Genomic DNA, 21,277 nt, shown 5'->3' on the forward strand with positions numbered 1-21,277 from the left:
TGGGGAAACACAGGAGACTGGTACCTTTTGATAAGTTATTTCTGAGAGCCGCAGGCTACTCTAGGCTACAAGGCCTCGGCACCTAATAGTCTGAAGCAGCTATGGTTTCCTTTTTTGACAACCGCTACACTTACGTGTTTATATGAACGTGCAAACATGATGATACTATACACTGACTTCAATAACAATTCCTATACAGCATAAATTTAGAAACTATCTGCCAATGATATTCTGGCTACACAGAAGAAGCCTCATAGCACAACAAGAAACTGAAACGTTCTGTTACGGACATCCTGGTTACATTGCAGTTCCACTGTGTGAATATTCACACATTCAGTCTGCTGTGAAAATTAGAAGGGTTGAACCAGTTTTACACAGGAGAAGAATTAAAGACATGGCATCTGAGAACTGGACCGTGACGAGTTTCTAAAATAGAAACATCGACAATTAAATTATGTTAGACAAATTTTAAATGGCTTGGTTTTCGTTCAACCTGTGTAATATTATTGCTGATCATTTCTGTTTTCATTTGTAGATATTATGTAAATTTGGATCTCACTAAGCTAACTCGTGAGTTGGACTGTATATTTAACTGAGCCATGATGCACTTCCATGAAGTTGGATAAATTCTTTAGCTTTACCTTTCTTACTAGCTTGTTACATCAATTCTTTCATACTTTTCATACACATACTGTTAATTTCCAGTACAATGTTATTAGGCAGCACGGTGGCACGGTGGTTAGCACTGTTGCCGCACAGCAAGAAGGTCCTGAGTTCAATTCCACCGTCAGGCCGGGGTCTTTCTGTGTGGAGTTTGCATGTTCTCCCCGTGTTTGCGTGGGTTCTCTCCGGGTACTCCGGCTTCCTCCCACCGTCCAAAGACATGCAAGACTTGTGGGGATAGGTTAATTGGATAATCCAAATTGCCACTAGGTGTGAATGTGAGTGTGAATGGTTGTCTGTCCTTGTGTGTTAGCCCTGCGACAGACTGGCGACCTGTCCAGGGTGTACCCTGCCTCTCGCCCTATGACAGCTGGGATAGGCTCCAGCGCCCCCCGCGACCCTGAAAAGGATAAGCGGAAGCGAATGGATGGATGTTATTATGCACTGAGGGAATTGTCTTGAGATTGTGTAAGTAATTAAATGGTAAATGGCCTGTATTTGTATAGCGCTTTTTTAGTCCCTAAGGACCCCAAAGGGCTTTACACAACCAGTCATCCACCCATCACACACACATTCACACACTGGTGATGGCAAGCTACATTATAGCCACAGCCACCCTGGGGCACACTGACAGAGGCGAGGCTGCCGGACGCTGGTCAACAACCGAGACTGTCCAAGCCGGGGCAACTGTGGGGTTTGTTTGACAGCACAATTAATATATCCTGTTGCACTAAAGTATTTTTGATTTTTGTTCTGCTGTTAAGCTTGTATTGTAGAAACCATATCATAAAATCAACAGTATTAAATAGTGGTATCATTGTAATAACTGCTGCTCATTATATGTAATGTTTACATATGTATATAATATATATATAAGCACATCTATCTGCCCATTTTTGCTAAACAAACTTTGATTAGACATAATGAACTCAAAGGGGGAAAGACACAGGTGTCTTGCTTAAAATAGGGATACATGATAATCAAATCCTAACAATAAACGATCCATCTATTCATCTGTCCATTTATTTTGTGTTTATTTCCAGGTCCAGGTCATGAAGGACAGCCTAAAAAGAAAAGCCCTGACCTCCCTCTCCTCAGCCACATCCTCCAGCTCATCCAGGGTAACACTGAGGCATACCCAGGCCAGCCAAGAGACGCAATCTCTCTAGATTGTCCTTGGTCTGCCGCAGGGCCTCCTCCCAGTGGGACATGCCCAGAACACCTCATCCAGGAAGTCTTCAGGAGGTATCTTAGTGAGATGCCCAAACCATCATAATTCAATGTGGAAGAGTAGCAGGTATCTAAATCTCCATGCAACATTGCAGAGAACTGTCAACCAAGGTAGCCCCGCAACATCGAGAGCCCTAAGGAACTCAGAGCGGATCTCATCCGCCCCATACGCCCTCACCCCAGTGATGGGTGAGTCAGAGTCATCAGACAGAGCTGTCCCTAGACTCTATTTCCTCCCTTTGGAAGGCATGACAGTGGGATTGAGGAGGTACTCAAAACATTCGTTCTTCAACTGACTATATCCTCGGTCAAAGTCATCAGCACTCCACATGCAATATACACTGTGTGGCTAAAACACCACTCTCCCTTCTTTGTTACTTACGGTTTGCCAGAACTGCTTCCAGGCAAACCAAAAGTCTTGTTACATGACCTCACCTAACTGCTCCCACACCTGAATCTTTGCTTCAGCTACTGCCAGAGCTGCACACCACTCAACCTGCTTGTACCTGTCAGTTGCCTCTTGAGTCCCACGAGTTAACAGAGCTCGATGGGGCTCCTTCAGCTCTTCTCTCTTCAGTCCACCATCCAGTTTAGGGATTACCACCATGACAGACAGCAACCACTTCGTGGATCACTCTTCGTCTGGCTCCTCACCCAGGATCAATTTCCATTTGAAGATCTACGGGACACACAAACCTATCCACCATGGTAAGGTGGGAAACAATGAGCTAAAATAAGAATAAAGAGAGCATCTAAAAACAAACAAGAGACAAATGCCAAAACTCAAAACTCTGGGACAAGAATCGTGAAAACAGCACAGTAATTCAGTTTTAACGCTGCACAATTTTTTTTCCTCACGTGTTCCTTCTTCCTCGCATTAACAAACTTCTGTTAACTTTAACTTTGACAAACATCACCACAAGAGGTAAATGTTCTTACGTTTCAAGCGCATTTCTTATTTATGTGCACTGACTGAGAAGAAAATATGCAGTTCACCTTTGAAATCATGATGTTTCTACAGTGTAACAACCATAATTATTACCTTCATCCTCGCTAAAAGGACTAATCGTCAGTTTAATGCTACCGAATATGTTTCATTATGTACTGGCTATGCTATAAAACTAAGATGGAAAACCATTAAGACTGTAACCTCAAATTATCTGCTATTAAATGACTTTTTATAACCATTTACTCCTCATATAACTAAAATGACCTCAAAGTTCACTGGCAGTCAGGTACAAAAATCATTTTGAATGAGTTTAAGTAAAATTTCTGCACATTTGCATCCCCAAAACTATATTTCAGACATTTGTAAATTAAATTCATGGAACATTAACATCATGCTACACCTATTTTGATGAAAGAAAATCCAGCCGTATTTAAAACATTTTAAAAATACAGTTGTTAAAAATAGCTTCTTTATCTCTTTAGAATGGCGTGATTACAAAACACGGATACGATTGTTACAGCTAAAGACTCGTTCAGTTCCAAACACGATGGACTACCCTTCGACACCCTGTCACAATCAAACGAAAGAAGACGGACAAAGAAAGGCAGATAAAAGACCCGAGGAGACCGTTCACCTCTGCCTGAACAATTTTCAACGTAATTGAGGCTGAAATACAATCACAATAGCCGTCTTCCGAGTCAGGGTGTCACATGAGGCAACTAATTGGGGGCAACCCCTTGTACGCCACGCAGCGATTAAGAGGGAAATGGCATTGGAGGATTGTAACAAGTTTAATTGGGTGTGTTGAATAACTTGATAACTTTTGAGGTTTCTGCTCACTCGTGCGATCGCTACATTACTGGTTCTCTTCCAAGAATAGCGGACGTAGCTTCGAGGAAAAAGGGCCCTTACAAAAAGGTGAAGCAACAAGGATGTCCATAATTGGCCACAAATCAAAGCATCTCTATTAGATTTGCACCTGCTTTTTTTTTTTAAACATAGAATAGGCTGTGATGTCTCTGTCTTTGAAGAGAAGCTTGATTTTCCATTTGGAGCACGGAGTTGTAACTGGATTTGTGATAAACAGGATCAAAACAAAAGACCTCATGCAAAGCAGATTGCAAATTGCCCGCTGAACAAAAGATCTAAGGAAAATGATTAAAACAAGTTTTTGTTTACTCTGATCTTGACAAATGTCTTCATTTGCAGTGTGCTTTGTGCAAATTACAGTATCATATAAGTTAAAAGAAAGACATGAAAGCAGAGCAGTTAATTGCACGGTAATATAGAAAAGTAGGTCTGATATTTTAGGAAGCTTTGTCAACTCAATTTATTATGAAACATGTTTTTCCCCCTCCTTGTAAACAGTCTGTGGTATTTAAGCGTACCTGAATTTATGCTACATCTCTATGAGGGGAAATTACCTTCTGTGATGTGATGCCGAGTCTACGCCATTGTCCAACCTGGAAAGTAAAAGCAATTCACAGGGATACAAAAAAGATTCTCACACATTTCCTGAAAGACCCGAGAGATACATTGGAGGTGGGGTGATGGAGAGAAAGACACCGAGAGTGGGGATACGCTGGTTTCCATAGCAATTGTCGGTACTGTCACATGGTTACCTAGGAACTAGTCCTTGTGATGCTGTGCAATTTATTTGTTTATGTTCGGCATGTCTGCAGCTGTCGCTAACATGAAAAACACCCAAAGTCTTCCATTTCATTTCTGACACATACAGAGCTGTTATATGAAATCGGAAAGGTCAGAGTTTGAGAGATTACAATAAATGACAAAAATAAAAATAATAAAATATTATCGGACATTATTCCACTGAGAGAATAAGAGTTAGAAAACACAGGGCCATAACCAGGTCACGAGGAATATTGAGTATGGCACCGGCTGATCAATGCTCGGTGGATGTGTACAACAGACAGTAAAAGCAAACTATTCATGGGTCACACTGAATGCAGATTAAATGCAAAAGCCGACTTGGGTCATTAATGGAAATACGAATCACTCTTCAAAGCCAGAGTGTCACCTTTGATGAACAAAACCAAATGTATTACTTATCTGAAAGCGTTCTTTTTTTTTCACCCTCTGGTTAACAGAAATGGAGACGCTACAAGCAGCAAGATTACGTAAATCACATTACAACAGATCTGATTAATTGAAGATACAGAAATAAAATGCGGGCTAATCTTATGATTGCTCAGACACAAATCAAAATGAGTCAATGCATTTCATTGTTTTTAATATTGCTGATAATTTAACTGCAGTACTGTGAGTGAAAATGTATTTGCGAACATCTTAAAGCAATTTTTTTTTACGTATTACCAAAGCTGCTGACACAAGTTATAAATCTCAGCCAATGTTGCGTTGATTTAGCAGTGTTAGAAAAATGAATGTATCACAGTTTCATGTACTTACAGTATGAAAGGGGGAAAGAGGGAAGTGCTTTCACGTGACAACAAGGGTGTAATAATGTTTACAGGCTTGACGAGTGGCTTGGAGCTCATCTGCCAAACGAGAACACCGCCTTGATTAAAACCTCCACCCCTGTGATTGACTAAAACCCACCCTTCTTCTAATCAGAGATCACTGCAATCACAAGTCTCTACAGGGTGCTGAAACATGATTACGCAAATGTCACTTTCACTTGAGAAAAAGAATCTCAATTACAAGCAACTACCGAGCACAAGGGACCATGATACGGCAATCACCATCAAATTTGAAAAACTTTTTTTTTAAAGCATATGTATAAATTCTTCATTTTTCTGCTAAAAAATAGATGACCTTTCGTTTAAAGACTTTAAACATACAAACAAATACAAGTTCTGCTTTAGGCTTTTGTCATCCTCCAGTTCAGCATAACTATATAGTGACCCCTGCTGGTCACTGCATTGTACACACGGGTGATTAAAAATGCATTAAAAATCCATGTATAAGAATTTACAGTATGTCACTACAAGAGAGCAGAGTTTTGAGTTCTCAATGAATATATCTAAAAGAAAAAGATTTCCAGTGTTAACAGTAAAGACATACAGCAACTGTCAACAAAAACTATCCAGCCATGGTCTGAGTAAACCCCATCACTCAGGTCACTAACGCACACACTCTATTCAGACCATTCAGACTGTTAAGCTGTTGTCTGCAGTCTGTCTGTGTTTAAGTAAGGTAATATAAGTGGCTATATTTTTTAAATAAAACTGACCTTAAAAATGTATCTTTAGCTTTCAAGCTCTGATTGTATTTTACAAGCCAATTAACTTTTTTAAATGTATTTTAAAAGTAAAATTGAGTTAAGAAAAAAAAAGTTTGTTTCAAGCTCTGGTTATACAACCTTACAGTGCAATATTTTCTCTTTTATGACTTCAGTAATATATGAAGGCAAGGGTGAGAATAACACACTGTCCTTTCTTTATAGTACCCTAACGTAGATGGCAACATAGTCTGGAAACTACAATATAGACGCTAATGATACACAACTCAAAAAATTACACTGACCTCATGTAACTCTTTCTAACTAGCAAGATCTCACTTTAAACAGAAGATAAGTCTCCTTAGAGACCGTCAAAAATTGCCATTGCCGACTATATTTCAAGTCGTCAAGGCGGGGTATTGGGTAAAGTTTTCAACTAGCAATAATCGCGCCTCGGATAAACCTCATAGGCTACAATACTGCCACTGCGCAAAGCTGAGGAGCTACTTCGCCGACAGGGTAGTCTCTCTGGGCCCTACACCTTTCTGTTAGGGTTTTAACCGTGGGCGTAGCTTTAACATGCACGATTTATAGAGCTGTAATTAAACGTATATATAGCTATAAGCAATATTAGTTGCACAGAATATCCAAAATAAAAAATATACATAAAAATCCTTGCAAATGACAATGTTTTGATCATGAACAAAACACAAAAAGCGCTCATTGTAATCCAAAACAACATCATCACGTGTGAATGCACGTGATGGCTTGTTATCAATGCGTGTAAAATCACGGGCAACCCGCCTGAGTAACTAAATAGCAACAACAAAAACACGCCAACAAAAATTATAAATACAAGTACTGGAGATAACTTGTAACCGGAAGTGACGTGCCCTGGTACGTCACTTTAGGGCTCCCGCATTCACCCAGAAAGTTTTAACCGTGCCATTCTCGAAGTATTCTACACGTTTATAGCAATACAACAGTGGTGAATGTGTTTAATTCGAGTTCATTTTTAACAAGAAGATAAGTCTCCTTAGAGACCGTCAAAAATTGCCATTGCCGACTATATTTCAAGTCGTCAAGGCGGGGTATTGGGTAAAGTTTTCAACTAGCAATAATCGCGCCTCGGATAAACCTCATAGGCTACGATACTGCCACTGCGCAAAGCTGAAGATCTAGTCCGCCGACAGGGTAGTCTCTCTGGGCCCTACACCTTTCTGTTAGGGTTTTAACCGTGGGCGTGGCTTTAACATGCACGATTTATAGAGCTGTAATTAGACGCATGTATAGCTATAAACAATATTAGTTGCACAGAATATCCAAAATAAAAAATATACATAAAAATCCTTGCAAATGACAATGTTTTGATCATGAACAAAACACAAAAAGCGCTCATTGTAATCCAAAACAACATCATCACGTGTGAATGCACGTGATGGCTTGTTATCGATGCGTGTAAAATCACGGGCAAACCGCCTGAGTAACTAAATAGCAACAACAAAAATTATAAATACAAGTACTGGAAATAACTTGTAACCGGAAGTGACGTGTCCCGGTGCGTCACTTTAGGGCTCCTGTATTCAGCCAGAAAGTTTTAACCGTGCCATTTCAAAAACTGAGAGGATAGCCAATGATGCAAACTTATACAACACACAGAACATAAGATATTAAGTACGAATTAAAACTGCGATTCACACATTTGCTCAACAAAATATGAATAAATAAGGCATCATACTCTTCGTTACTAAACGCGAACACCGTAGCCCACAATAAAACCATTTTCATACTTTAACTACCAGCTAGCTTCTCGAAGTATTCCACACATTTATATTAAGAAAACAGTAGTGAATGTGTTTGATTAGAATTCATTTTTAACAAGAAAACTAGTCTCCTTAGAGACCGTCAAAAATTGCCATTGCCGACTATATTTCAAGTCGTCAAGGCGGGGTATTGGGTAAAGTTTTCAACTAGCAATAATCGCGCCTCGGATAAACCTCATAGGCTACGATACTGCCACTGCGCAAAGCTGAAGAACTAGTCCGCCGACAGGGTAGTCTCTCTGGGCCCTACATGTCTCTATCATGGTTGTAGGAGTGGGTGTGGTTTATAATTCAAAAGACTAAAACTGTAGAAATGTAGCCGATATCATTTACCACGAACTCACGCAAATGAACACAAACACACAAACACGAGAAAGCTGGGATTATACTGATGCAAAACACACCGAAGCGTTCCCCTTATCCTAAACAATGAACTGGCGGGGCTGGCAAGGTAGTGTTGAATGTAACTGCGGTTAAATACCCAGGGGGCTTATCAGTGTGAATAAAGTCAAATATAAATATAAATGTTAAAAAAAAGATGAATTAAGAGAATTTACTTTTAAGCGCAGCGGATATATATGATAATTAAGCGCTATGGATTTAAAAAAGGAAACGACGTAGTCTACGGTACGTCTATCAATGTGGGCTCGGGAACTGAGCAGTTCTCAAAATCATCACAATAAACCAACAGTATAGCTCGCTAACCTTTCAACATGAGCTAGTTAAAGATTATAAACACTTAATATTAGTGATGGTTCTGTATCGAGGCTTCGGAGCGTGTGTCGAGTAATGGAGGGGGCGTTTCCGCGAAGCGCGTATCGAGGCTTGCTTCATTTATGGGAGGAGCTGAAAATGATGACGTCCGAAGCCTCGCTGCCCGGCTGTACCACGTGACTGGTTCATGAAGTGGTTCGAACTTTGCCGCGAGATATGACAGCGATATAAACCCCTCAGACTTCATTCTAAATGTGGGTGTTTGATGGAGAGTTGCGGTTAGTGAGAGTTTGGAGACCGTTTGGAGGTTTATGAGAGTGAGGAAAGTCAGGAGAGAATGGAGCCAGCTAAGAAGAGGAGGATGTCCTCCCCTGTGTGGGAACATTTTGATCTTATTCCTCCCAACAAGGTATGTAAATTTCTACAGAAGATGTATTTTCATGATACTGATGGTGCAATACAATTTATGTTGAGCTGTCTTGACTTTTGTACAAGGTGAAGTGTTTGCTATGTGCTAGGGAGCTGGGATATGACAACAACAACACCTCATCCATGCTTAGGCACTACAGAGCTTTGCATGAGAATAAGGGGGACACCGATTGTGGAGCAAGACCAGGTGAGCCATCAAATGCAATGATAATATAGGATGCAGTAATGTTACTAAATGATATAACAATATTATACAACTGTTATAAGTTACGTGTGTGATATTTATATTTGTGCTTTATCTTTATTGTCTTTCCTCAGGAGAACAATCTCAAATAGATGAAGACCTGGTCAGCATGGTGATTGAGGACTCCCAGCTATTTAGCATTGTGGAGGACAAAGGATTCAAAAGATTTGTTAAATCATTAAATCCTAGCTATGTTCTCCCCACTAAAAAGGTCATAAAAGCAGTGAAAATTTAGTTTTTACAGAATAAAATGTGAACAGGCAGGACTGAGGCTCAAAGCCTCAGTGTGTAGCTGTCCATACCTCAACGTTACAAAAGCACAACTACTGTCCACACCCCAACCACACCTCACCTCACAGTAAATGATCATTTCCATTTCAAGCATTTCCAAATAATCATTTCCCATACTGCCACTATAAATATACACAGTATACTGCCATCACTACAATATACATGTTTTACACACTCCTTTTGTTGCTGACATTTACAGGCTGTGTGCAAAATGCCACACTCTTCAAATTCATGCCAGCTATTATTTTTACGTCCAGTAGGTGTCCTGCTAGAACAAATGAAGCTTCATGAAGCTTCGCGTTGGGGTGAACCAATTGGATGAAAAGCTTCAGTGCTTCATGGGGCTTCATCTGCCCATCACTACTTAATATAAATAACTAATTTTCTTTAAACTTCAGAACATTTAAGTTGTACAATAAAAGAAGTCTCCGTAGAGACCGTCAAAAATTGCCATTGCCGACTATATTTCAAGTCGTCAAGGCGGGGTATTGGGTAAAGTTTTCAACTAGCAATAATCGCGCCTCGGATAAACCTCATAGGCTACGATACTGCCACTGCGCAAAGCTAACCTCCACTCAGCACAAGCAGAGGGGCCATTTCGCTGCATGCGATCCTTAGTTATGGTGCTATCGTTCATGTTTTTGTTTTGATAATTTTACGGTCCCTTGATCACAATCACAATCGTTCACTTGTCCACCGCCGATGTTTGCCGAAGTATGCACCATTGGTTGTTTAAAATTATTTAGAAATTGTTACCAAGCCGCAGTGCATCATGGGACATTCAATCCTCCACTGTCGTTTCAGCCCCGCCCTGTCCTTCATTTAGAGCTTCACGCTGCCCAGAAAATGCTTACACGCAAATAACACACCAAATAGCTGTTTTTTTATTGTTTTTTAAATTAACATTTTACCACGGTTGGCAGCTTCCTTCGATAGTCAACGCTTCAAACGTCCAGTGGGTTCAACAACGTTATTATAAAACACCACCAGATGTCAGTATAGGCACGAATACGCCTGCTTAGGTTTCAGCGAAGGCCTACATTACTGAAAAAATAATACGAATAAATAATAATAAATAATTAAATACACAGGAAGGCCTGCGTGTATCTCCTAATTCCAAAATACATGTAAAATACTGTAGGCTTCAGATGCTATGTCTATTAACTACTGGTTAGTTGAAATCGCATGTAGACCGCAGATTTCAGTTTGTGTTGGCCTGACTGACGCCACCTGACCATCACACGGTTATTTATTACCGTCCAAATACGTTTAACATTATCACGAGGGGATGAACGAGCAAAACAACTAGTGAAAGTGAATGAAGTCTGCAGACATAGATGCTAAACAAAGCTCAACAAAGCTCAAGGCCCACCCTGAAACACACTGAAACTGGTGTTTCTCACCTGCATCCTCCTGCTCGTCGTCTGCCGAAAAATTAAATTTAAAATGGGAGGAGGGAACAAATTTGGCAGTCATTATAGTGTTATATATAAATAAATAAAAACTAAGTCGAGCACTCAAGGTAAAGTAATTTCCTAATTTCCTTTTTCCAATTCCAGTTGAAACGATGCACTCCCTGGTGATCCTCGGTAAAACTAAGTGGAAGGAATGAAAAATGACCAGACCGGAAATTGATTAAACACCTCCCCATCGCCATCACCACCCTTGTGGGGTTTTTTTAAGTAAAGATATGTGAGTGTGTAATGGATTGCCTTTCATATTGCTTTAAACAAATTCCATATTTGCAGAAGGGCCATTAATTTTCCACTGATCCAGAGACTATTTTAGACTGTCATCTCTGGAAGCATGGGGCTTTGAATATTTATATCCCTGAGAAAGTTCTAAATACGTAAACTGCACTGTTGTTAGCAGTGTTAGAGTTCAAAATAAGTACCAACTCAACCTGCCGCTGGTTTAAATCCTTCTTTTAAATTAATGCATGAGTAACAATGATCAAATTATATAATATGTGATACTAACACTCACAAGGGATGCACTGCATTGAGTACTTTTCAGTTTTAATACTTTAAGTCCATTTACGTGACATAACTAATGCACAAAATTCACTCTACAAAGCACAGGTTTGGGGATAAAGACTTAATTCTTGGGCATATTTGATCATCAGTATAGCTCAAAAGCTTAAGTGCAGAGTTTTAATGAAGCTCCCTTGAGTATGAGTTGAAGAAGCAACACTATTCTTTGTTTCATCAGTTTTGAAACCCCTCTCAGTGTCGACCACCGGAAGACAGGGTGCTGAAAATCATGAGGTGTATCTCATGCTGTATGTGTATTTTTCATCAGGTTATTAGCCCCTCATAATGGCGCGTACTTTGCACGCTGTGTGTCTGACGCAGTAATTTCACTGTGTGGATATTAGAGGCCTTTTTCACTTGTTGTGAAGCTTCAGTAGGATAATGCAGGTGCTTTTGGGTGCTCAGCAGATAAGCACTGGCGTGCCAGGTGTTAAAGCTGCCTGGGCTGACACATTAGACAGGGATTTTTTCTACTGCCAGAATGTCAGGCCAATGAGGCTCATAGAGGTAGGCTTGGATCACTGTCAGGGACAGGTAAGTACGCAGATAAGGGGATTACACCATGTTTGTGCCAAGTAATCTCAAATGAATCCTGCCAGCCTCTGTTTCATCCTCACCTGCAAAGCTCAAATTTGTCTTTTCTCATCCCAAGAAATACATTAGACGAACAAAGTTCAATTCACAAGATGATCCTTTTAACCTGGCTTTAAATGAATTTGAGGACACGCCGGGCTATGGTCACTTAACAACTGTGACAGTAATAATCTCTTCTAATTCTCTGAGGCACCTGATTGCTTTTTTTGGTATTAGTATAGTCCCTTTTATCACCAGCTCTGCCCAGTCAAGCAACGTGTGGGTTTTATAATCACCTGGACTGTGTAATAAAATGAGATCTGTCTTGGTGGTCCCTCGCTGCAAGGCTTAAACTTGACCTGTTGAACAAATAGGAGTCTGTGAGAGTAGCTGAAAGTCCCTTTGGGCTGTGGCTCTCCCCCGCTGGTAGGCAGACTGATGAAAATAGAGTGTACCAGATGGCTTAGCTGTTTCCACCGTTCAGCACAGGCTGCTGGGCAGCCCACATAAAAAAACATGGCATCCAAAAGGGGCTCAGTGGAAAGCCCATAGCCTTCAACAAGCTGAGAGCTATTTTCCTCCTGAACCACCAATCACAAGGCTCATAAAAGAGGAGGAAAAAAATCGCTGTCACATTCAAGTCATGATCTAATCTGTCTTGCACCATGTAGAGCAGCTTGTAGTATTTTAAGAAACGCTGTTTTGGTTTGAGAAAATGAAAGATTTCCAGTCAAATCCACTCTGTGTATGCACCAAGCGGGCTTATCCAGCTTTTTTCACAAAGTGCAGCTTACTCTTTTTATTCCCACATTTCCAGACGCTGTCAAGGACAAGGCAGCTCTTGGATTCTCTGATCAGAGTCTCAACAGGAAACAGGCAGGACACACATATAAGTGCAACCGGTGGATTTATGCATTTGTTTACTTACAAGAGTACGGCTGGACGTAAAGAGGCCATTGTGTAATCTGGTCTGTGTCACATCAGCCTGGTTAAGGACATTTATTAATGCTAAAACTCCCTCTATTAGCTCTCAGAGTGAGGCCACCTGGACCATACAGGATGAGCTGAGCGAGCTGTGATTAGATTGCGATATGAGCAGAAGGAGAAGGAAAACAATGACATTTTTCTTGGGTAAAATGACAGTTCGGCTGGTCTGAAGGGGCATCTGATAACACAAGACAAATGTTTCTTACTATGCCTTTTAGGTTCTGCAAAGACACCTTCAGCATTGCAGTTTCACTTCCGTAGATCAGTAAGTTTACATGATACACATTAACTGTACATATCTATATATTCAACCACATCAGCCTCCTTTAAATATTGTGTTTTCTGTCTCTCTGACACACACACACATGCAAAATAAAAACACACACACACACGCTTGCAGACTGTTCACACCAACCCACACACTGCTGCCACCCTGCTATTCCCAGCTTGTGGTTATTCCCAGACTGAGTCAGAACAGCACCATAAGCCTGTCTATCCCTTTTATACCAAACCTGATGTCTCCCTGTCGCACATGCTTTTTGCAAAGGATGTGAGCCCTGCAAACAGTAGCCACAGCTCGGTTTACTCGCACGCTCGCCCCTTTTTTAATTACTTGTAAGTCACGCTGACAGCTGGAGATGCACTTTGCTAAGTCAGGAAGCCATTCATATCAAAGTGCAGCCTATGCTTTAAATAACCCTTCCCCTGTCTCCCAGTCGAGTCTCTCTTCACACCTTTATCAATCACCACCATGACAAGATCCTGTGTCTGTGAACTGCTCCATCTGTTGTCTCTCCGTCTTTACGCTAGCAAGCGTCTTTACGCTTGCTACAACAGTATGTCTGGCAACCTTCACCTGGTGATAAAGGGAATAGCAAAACTGAAAGATAGTGACAATACACCTACACAGCGAGAGCACCGGGGCACAATTATGTGAACGTACAGGATGTTTTAACATCCTTATTCTTTACTGAAGAGATGATTGCGATGCACGCACACTGATGCTCACGCGCCATTACAAAAAAAAAGGCCAGGACACTATTACAAATGATTGGTTGCATGGATTTTTGTGTGAAAGCCAAGATCAACTGTTTTGTGTTATTTACCAACTGTGAAAGACTTACACAGTTTCATCTGTGGGACTCTCGTGGTTTCTAGTGAGGAATATAGCCATATGAACTCCATATGCCATCTGTATGGGAGGAAACGGCGTGATAAGTCACACTGCAGTCAGTTTACCTTAAACACAATAAACAATCCAAAAACAAGACACAGTGCCTTCTGTGCAATGTGGATTCATTACATTCATTATATCACACCTATATTACTACTGTGGGTAAGAGACATGCATATGCATATATGAACTAAATGATGCCATTGTAGGAAAAACGTCAAACGAACAAAGCTACAACAGAGACAACACTAGTAATAATGAACTATTTGTGAGTTTTACCGGATTCTTTTTTGTCTTCATGTATGATTTGTACACAAAGACAAGTGCAAGATGTGTAATTCACAGTACTGCCATGGCTAAAACAATCAAACAAATTCACAAGCACTAACCAAACCCCCCACCCCATCCGTTTTCAGAATTAGGCCACCTGGACCATATCTGCAAAGAAACCCTCTTAAATAAGCATGCAACTACTGTATGGTGCAATATAAAGCATTGCCCAATAGGTTGACTTAGGTTATGCTCCTGCTATTTTCAGGTTATAAATTACTGATTAAAAACAATATAAGCCGCAGCCAACAGAGGGCAGTCTGTCCCCATGACAAACAGACTTTGAACTCTGAACCTTGAATGTAATATGACCACTATATCACTATGGACAGCCGAAACGCTGTACCATAAATTACATTGTATAATATGTTGATAGTCAAACGTTTTACTGCCAAGACCAGCTGAGGGACACCGCGTGACAAATGGCGGTGTTTGACACCAGCGTGATAACATATCATCACTATTCAAGCAACATAAAGGCGAGCTGCAGGAAGGTATGGGCGCATTGATCAAAATGTCATCACAGTCAGGCTATCTTAGCAAAACAAAGTGAACTTCTATTCCACTTCGGTGAATTTAGAAAGCCTTGACTTGGACTCTACAGAGATCCCCTGGGCCAGCATGTTCCATGACTCTCAGCAGCCTCATTACTCTTTAGACAAACAGATTTGGACATATTGAACTCAGACCCCAAACAAGCCAGCTCTACCCCCGCCACTTTCCACTCTCCCAGTCCGACGTGTGATTGGAAGGTGTTTGTCTCTCTCACTCCATCTCTGGGTGTCTGTTTCCTTGACACTTGTCTGGCTTGGCCTACTTTCTTCTTGATCTCATCAGTCAGTGTGAGGACCTGTGAAGGCCATCTCCCCCATCTTCGCCAGCTCTGTGCCTGTGTCAGCACTTAGGGACTGACTCACACCCCCACGCTGTCTCCACTCTTTTGCTCTGGGGCGAAGGCAGCACATCTCCTCGTTCAACAGACAGTCTCATTTGCATGCCCATAAATCACTCTCGGAGCTGACACGCAGCCACACAACAAGGCATGACACAGTGTCACAAAACTCAGTGCGCCAAATTGCAATGTTATGTGATATTAGGCTCCAAGGCAAAAAAAACAAAAAAAAACACTGGGTATAACCTCTTGAGTGAAAAAGAGCCAATCAAGCTCAAAGAGCACTTAAAAACACATATGGCCCATATCTGAAATCAATGCTACTTTCAGTTCCTTGCTGCTTGCATGTCTGAAGAATCTGCAGAAACTCTGACTCGTATTTTGTTTTAAGTGATGAAAACATATTGCTGATTTAAAGGTTGCACAGAGTCACGGGCCAATGAGAGATTGTTTCACTATCTGGATTTAAGAGCTGCAAAGACGATGCTTCTCGTGATTAACGATTCACAGTCGAGGTACAGCGATCACACCACTAATTGGTGGTATAATGACTACTAATACAGCTCTTGTAAATTCACAGTCAAAACGGGGGCTTGGTGAATTATAAATAAACGACGAGTGGTTGCTTTTGGAAATATTTTTAAACCAAACAGAGTCCCCGGATTGCCTCCCTACATTAATCTGCATTCATTTGTATGGAGTGCTGGTGGATTATTTATGTCTCTGTTTTGTTGTTTATCGGGGTTAAAGGAGCAATTAACATAATTCATAATTCATCCACTTTAAATATACCAGTAAAGCACCTATTGTTTACGGCATTCTGACAGCTAATTTACAGTGACTGTCAGGTCGCTTTAAAGGAAGGCTTCTGCTGCCAATCATGACAGACAATGTCAGGGAAAACTTGCTGGGGGAATCTCACAGGATCAACAAATGCCAGCTCAACAGCAATGTGTCTTTCTCTGGAGACATGACAGGCCTCCTTGTCAACAGTTCTTCCCGAGAACTAGTGAAAACCCTTTCCAATGCAATATGTGGTGGAAGCTTTCCACAGCGATGCCTGTTGATTATCCTGGACGAATGGAAATGATGTACTTTTAAATGCGCACTGATTTAAAGGTGCTGAAAGACCCTGCAAACTGCTTGAGGGAAGGTGGAGTGCAAACCTGAGGAGTGCATGCCCTGCAGTTAAACACATATTAGGCTATGCTTCAACAAAAGCTGCTGTAATTGTAATTGAGTTAATAGAGTCTAGAGAATCTATTTTGAGACCCAAGAATAAATAAAATACAAATGTTATGGTTCAAGAGTTGGGTTGCTCCAGGAAGAATTTTGGATTCCTGACCTCAGTATTTCATAAATGCACCCACGCCCACATAGTATTGTGACGGGAGTGGAAGAAAGCTAATGAAACAGTGTGAGTGATAACTATATTCCATTAAGCCGCCTCGGCTGCTGGGTCCTTTTATGGATCTATAACGGCTCAGTGCCACACCGTCATGGTTTACTGAGACGCCACAGTTAATAAATAAATAACCAAGACATTGCGTTGTTTTCTTGTAACCACCATTTCCTATCATGCATGCTGATGGGGAAGCCTTTATTATGTTATTTTGGTGGCAAAGATCAGCAGCATATAACTGCTTAAACAAAAATAAAATCTAAGTCATCTGTGGCTTCCACGTGGTTAGTTGTCTGTTGCTTTTGGGGAACTAATTTCCTCACTTGTGATGTGGCGGGAAAACTGCTGACAGATTCTGTCCCAATAAAGGCGATTTAACGTGGCGAGCTCTAACTAGACAGAACTGTGCGTGTGCCTGTGTAGTGTACCATACACCCGGGTGAGAATGGGATCAGTTGAAACCGAAACCTAATCGGCTGTTTTCCACACATTCCTAACAATTCTTTGCGAGCACTGCCTGGATTGACCTGGAACCGCCCCCGCAGACTGAGGAGTCCGGACCACAATTTGGGAACCACAGTACGGCGGCAGGGGGGGCTTACCACACCGCTACCATCGCGCGGAAATATTTCGGTGCGTCAGAGAACAGACGATACAAGTTGCTCCGTTTTCCCTCCCCGCTACTTCCCGGCTGTTGTCTCCTCGTACAGTAGCTTCGCCGGCTGAGTGGAGGAGGAGGAGGAGAAGGAGGAGGAGGCGAAGGAGAGAGAGAGGGGGGGGTCAGACTACTTCCTTTTGCGATCCGAGCGACGTCTGTTCTCCGTTCAGTGCGCACTTCTCTCTCTTTCTCTTCCTCTCTCTCCCCGTTTCATCCCATTGCTTTTTTTCTGTATTTTTTTTTTTTTACTTCCCCATCCCTATGTACAACCTCCGCGTTTCCGGACGAGATGACTGTCAGAGCGAGCGCACGAGCGCATCCCACAGGTGTGTCGCTTGCCAACTGATCTGCAGCTACGAGACACTCACACCTGGAAACTAACCTACCATGTGACTCGGCACCTGGGCGTGGAGAAAGTCCCGAAATTCTAAGCAAAGACACTCTTTTGTTGAAGGAGTTGTTCGCGTCGTCTTTCAGCGGGAATTGACAATTCGTGTAACCAAGCAGTCCGGGTTTTGTTTTTCTTTTTTATACTACGGAATAGTGCCTTTCTGAAGCCCCCCCCCCCCCCCCCTCACAGGAGAGGCGAGTAAAATGTAAACTTGCTTACGGACGTCTTTCTCCTTTTTTGTATCGTTCAACCAGGAAGGAGGGGGTAGATTCTTCAGGATTTGGAGTATTCGCGTCTGTGCCACTGTCTTCGCTCTCTCTTTTCCCCCTTTCAAGGTGAGTTCCAGGAGGGGTGCTGGTGTATCCCCGTTAAAGCGGGGTTGGGACTGTTTGCTTCATAGTTCATAAACGCAGAGTCAATTTCAGACCCCGGTGCGTATGGAACCAAGTTTGGATATCTTATTATGCGCCCGATTGACGGAGCAGGGGAGCGTAAACCTTGTGCCAGGAACGCTGTTACGCTGATGTAACGCCGCTGTTCTGTGCTTGTTATTGTTTTAGTTATTATAACGTTTGTGGCTTAAAAATGTACTACAAAGAGAGTTAAACGGTGCTGTTTGGTTTTCTTAACATTCTAAAACAGTGTCCTTGATGCCGTCTTTTTACAGGGCTTTTCAAAATCTCATTACAGCCCGTAGTTGCATAGTTGTTGTTATGGCTGTCTGGGTGCCAACTTGCTCTACTTTTCTCAAACTCAACAGCTGATTGTTCTAGAAGACAAACCTCTGGGAGACATTCTTGTCTCGCAACCATGCATTTCACCTCAGCAGCGCTACGAGACGCCCGGGGAAGCCGTCTGTCCCCACAGGCAGCTTCAGAGAGAAATGGCCATGCGAACTGTGTCCCTCACCTCTGGACACTAGGCTGTATATCAGCATGAGAGAGGACAGAAGTGGTAGTGAACTACGCCTTCTGTTTGTCTTTCTTTTCTTTTTTTTGCTTTCTGTCTTGTCTCTCTTGTGGAAAACAAGAAGGACAGAAGCACTATTCATGTCCCTGTTGAATCTCCTGTGTAGTTCTGTCAGTCTGTATCTCTCCGTCCCTGGCGCAGACCTCAACAGACCACTGTACTGCCTTGTTGCCTTTCTAAATAGTGCTTTTATTAACAGCCCTTGCCATCCTCTGACCCCTCTTTGTGGAGAGGTCTACTGTATGTAGGATGCTCCATCGCCCTGGGGATTATTCTCATTAAATAACATTATACAAGCAGTCTCATAGTGGGAATGGATTAGTAGTGTGAGGGGAAACATGAAAGCAAGAAAGGTGGCTGTAGGTGGTAGTAAGTAGTGGTGGCTTGGAGGGATGTTACTGTAGAGCAGGGGTCAGCCTCCCAATACTCTGGCTGCACAGGGATAAATGCCATCTGCTCACATGGACACACACACAGGCAATTGAGAACCAAGCTGCTTCCTTGTCCTTTCCCCCCCTTTTATGCCACCATCTCTCTCTCTTCTTTCTTTCTCTCGCTCTGTCCCACACTGCTTCATTCAGTGTTTATCTCCTCTGCTCTGAATAAATAGAGACACCTTATCTGCGCAGAGGAGAGCGGTGATAAATGTTTTCTCCTGCTCCCCGCAAGGGTGAAGAAGACAAGCGTACCACGCTTCTTCATCATAGATGCTCTTTTCAGGACAACTGAATAGGAAGACATTTCTCATTCAGGTCATGCTAGTGTTTCAGGATTCTGCAAAACAATCCCGAAAGCCGAATGCAAGCTCATACGCTGTAATAGGAAAGCGGGGAAAACAACAAGCAAAGCAAGCATTTCCGTGAGCCCGCTCTCACCCCTGCCTGACTTTTATGGGAAATATGCAGTTAGGTTTCAAAATGAAACTTTGCCATATAATCCACTGTGTGTATTTTTGGATCTGGTAAATAACCTCTGACCAGTTGAGAACTAGAGCTAGTGAATCACTGGGCAGTGAGCACTCGGCTGTAAAGCTCCTACGTGTTTTTGGTTGTGCTAAAGTTCATCCTGTAACTTCGTAGTGCTGCACAATTTTTGCTCATATCTCAAAACCATGTCGTCTCCTACATATACACCGGTTTGGCAATATTTTTGTGGTCAAATGAATTTAAACGAATCCACTGTGGGGGTTTTATGTTTCCTTTGCTCTGGATTACTGACTTCTGCCGTTTTCATTTAAAAAAATGAAACCATAATCTTTGTAAGCAACAGGCAATCCCATTTCTCCTCTATCTGCCACAAATTCACCCCTAAACCGATACTTGACATGTGTATATTCATCGCAAAAGGTTCATGTCAGTGTACTACCGCTAGTTAATCTTGTTTTTTCTGACCATAATAAATATAGTATGTCATCTGATTCATAATTTAAATGCCGTATTTGCTAGGCTTACTTTCACTTTTGAAAGGCATACTGTCAGATATTGTTTGCACAACATTTTTTGTTTCCGAGTGGACTTTGTAAACTTACTGGTCATAAAATAGGTGTGGGATGCATGAGTACTTTGCTCCTCTCCCTTAACAGAAGTACAAATAGGTTTCAGGGGAGTGTGGGTAAATGTTTGAAGGGTGTGTCAGTTTGGCATTAGAGATTTCCTTCAGATTGGCGATAGGCTCGTCTTTTTATGTCCGAGGATTATCCCGTGATGAAGGGACGTCATGCTGAGGTGGATTTCTGATCTTATCACCACAGGGTTTTACAGTTGCCACCCCTGCCCTGGGATTCCACAGCCTTGTCCTAAACTATCTTCTCAGCAGCATTCCTGCCGTTACACCACCATCTTGACCTGATTTGCTGTTGTTTGTACTATGGAGGTCATATATGGCATTTGGTCCCAGTACCAATAAACCTCCTCTGCTTATACACATAAACACAACAGTGAGCTAGGACCACTTCAGCCTAAACCACGTGACACCAGCCTTTGCAAATACTGTTTTCTAAAACAGATGGACATCAAACTGGTTTTCCAGTCTTACTAACCACTCATTCACCCATTCATGGAGGGCTTTTTTTGCCTATGTCGTGCACAGTCATACACCACTTTGGAGCTCAATTACAGTACTGTGAAAAAGTATTTAACCCCTTGCTGATTTCTTAGCTTTTTGCATATTTCACAGTAAATACAAAATGCAGTTTATAAATGATTATTTTATTTATTAAGGGAAATAGGTTATCTAACCCTAACTGGAACTTTGTGGAAAAAAAAAATCCCCCCTAAACCTAATAAGTGGTTGTGCCACCCTTGGCAGCAAGAACTGCAGTCTAGCA

General features: G+C 41.8%; 2 protein-coding genes and 4 non-coding genes across 8 annotated transcripts in view; 1 reads left to right on the plus strand and 5 right to left on the minus strand.

The window, feature by feature from the left end:
* shisal1b (shisa like 1b) overlaps window positions 1-2,930 on the minus strand; it is a 94,361-nt gene extending 91,431 nt beyond the window's left edge. The window contains exon 1 of one of the 2 annotated variants that reach the window (XM_026175355.1): window positions 2,400-2,929. The gene's annotated coding sequence lies outside the window, so the exon portion shown is untranslated. Of the gene's footprint in view, window positions 1-2,399 lie in introns of both variants that reach the window. The other variant, XM_026175354.1, reaches the window with a different exon arrangement.
* Window positions 2,931-6,397: 3,467 nt separating this feature from the next.
* LOC113027510 (U4 spliceosomal RNA) lies at window positions 6,398-6,538 on the minus strand. Its single transcript, XR_003273072.1, has one exon. It is a non-coding gene; the product is annotated as a U4 spliceosomal RNA (small nuclear RNA).
* A 534-nt stretch (window positions 6,539-7,072) lies between these two features.
* Window positions 7,073-7,213, minus strand: LOC113027540 (U4 spliceosomal RNA). Its single transcript, XR_003273099.1, has one exon. It is a non-coding gene; the product is annotated as a U4 spliceosomal RNA (small nuclear RNA).
* A 718-nt stretch (window positions 7,214-7,931) lies between these two features.
* On the minus strand, window positions 7,932-8,072 carry LOC113027508 (U4 spliceosomal RNA). The gene has a single exon (XR_003273070.1). It is a non-coding gene; the product is annotated as a U4 spliceosomal RNA (small nuclear RNA).
* A 1,895-nt stretch (window positions 8,073-9,967) lies between these two features.
* Window positions 9,968-10,108, minus strand: LOC113027509 (U4 spliceosomal RNA). Its single transcript, XR_003273071.1, has one exon. It is a non-coding gene; the product is annotated as a U4 spliceosomal RNA (small nuclear RNA).
* Window positions 10,109-17,603: 7,495 nt separating this feature from the next.
* plxnb2b (plexin b2b) overlaps window positions 17,604-21,277 on the plus strand; it is a 142,783-nt gene continuing 139,109 nt past the window's right edge. For both annotated transcript variants that reach the window (XM_026175356.1, XM_026175357.1), the window contains exon 1: window positions 17,604-18,317. The gene's annotated coding sequence lies outside the window, so the exon portion shown is untranslated. The remainder of the gene's footprint in view (window positions 18,318-21,277) is intronic.

Source organism: Astatotilapia calliptera, chromosome 7 (genome assembly GCF_900246225.1).
Source record: "Astatotilapia calliptera chromosome 7, fAstCal1.2, whole genome shotgun sequence".
Taxonomy (NCBI): domain Eukaryota; kingdom Metazoa; phylum Chordata; class Actinopteri; order Cichliformes; family Cichlidae; genus Astatotilapia; species Astatotilapia calliptera.